Source organism: Lampris incognitus, chromosome 9, assembly GCF_029633865.1.
Source record: "Lampris incognitus isolate fLamInc1 chromosome 9, fLamInc1.hap2, whole genome shotgun sequence".
NCBI classification, from domain to species: domain Eukaryota; kingdom Metazoa; phylum Chordata; class Actinopteri; order Lampriformes; family Lampridae; genus Lampris; species Lampris incognitus.
In genome coordinates this window covers 56053692-56055269 of record NC_079219.1, presented here as the reverse complement: position 1 = coordinate 56055269, position 1578 = coordinate 56053692, and positions in this window count along the sequence as shown.

The window sequence follows — 1578 nt, the reverse complement described above, 5'->3', positions numbered from 1 at the left end:
TCCCCGTCTCGCATCCCCGGCCCCTTTGCCGCTTGGTCGGGTGTGTTTTTTCTTTTTCCTTTTTTTTTTTTCCCATCAGCGGGCCGGGGTCAGGGAGACGGCCCCCATTCCTGAGCCTGGTGCCCCGCCAGCGGAGCGCCGACGGGGAGGCTTTCTCCACATCAGCGAAGCTCTACCGCCACCTTGAGGGGGGAGGTGGTACTGAGCCTATCCGTGCCTTCGGTACCTGGAGCGTTCTGGGTTTCGTCCCCGCTTGTATCCCTGTCGGGAGTTCATGCGAGACTGTTCAAAATAGAGCTATTTCTTAAACTAGGTAATTTTGATAAATTAACAGAATGCTTCAATGCACTCCCCATCCTTACAGTCTCTGCTTGGATGCATTAAGTCCTGGGTGGAAGTCAATTCCGTGTGAAAACAACAGTTCAGCCATATTCAGTTATATAACTTTCTGCATCCTTTTGTTTTGATAGATTTAACTTGTCACTGATGAAAACACATTAAAGATATACCTTTTTTTTTGCAAAGCCAACTATTTTCACCTGCCGACCAGAACTGCTGCCCATTTAGAACCTTAACTCCATTCATTTCACACCACACAAAATTGAAAATGGGAAACCGATATACTTAATAAAAACCTGAAAAACATTTGTACGAATAATAATAAAATTAATGCTCACTCATTTCTGATCAGATTTTCTCTTTAAAAATGTCACTTGTACTAACATTTTTTTAAAAAAAAACTACCAAAATGCACCATTAAACGTTGCTAACCAAGTGTCAGTAATTCAGCCAAGTAGCCAGCAGTGACGTCAGAAAACCGTTTCTGACAGGAAATATGATTGAAATAACATAATTGAAAACCGACCTTTTCCTTGTGGGAGATACTAGATACCCTTTCTTTAGCAGAAAAAATCGTTTGTTTTATTCTCTCCTATAGATTTCCTGCCAGTGGTGCCTGCAGAGAATATTTAGTGGGGGTGGAGGGGGGGCAGTGAAAATCGTGTGGCGGCTTATAGGCACAACATAGGGGAGTTTCAGTGTATGCAATACACAGGTAAAGACACCATATTATAGTACATAATAAATTGCATGCTGTTCAATTCCTTGGCTGATCTCATGTGACTAGCACACGAGATCAGCCAAGGGCTCATTAATTAACCTATCAAATTCCAATTCGAATACGTCATCGCCAATAAATCAAGGGTGTGGTTTGCTTAGAAAATAAATATCAGAGGATAACAAAGGTTTCGTTTGTGTGCAACACATCACGTTTTATATTATTTACAAGTATCTTCCATTCTTTGCACCGTAGCCTCGAACACAAATTGCATTTCAGATGTCAAGATTCTAGGAGGTAAAAATAATAACAATGTAGCGAACTCGGGGGGCAACCACAGGAGCTGCCGCGGCCGGGGCGCGAACCCGTATCGCCCGCACCGCGGGAGACATCGCTAACCGCTCGACTGAAGGATTAGATTCGCCAGCCAGCGGCCAGCGTATCTTCTTATCCATGCACGTTACAATAATAATAATAATAATCTACAAGCGGCTATGATTCCAGGCGTATCTGTATTCTAT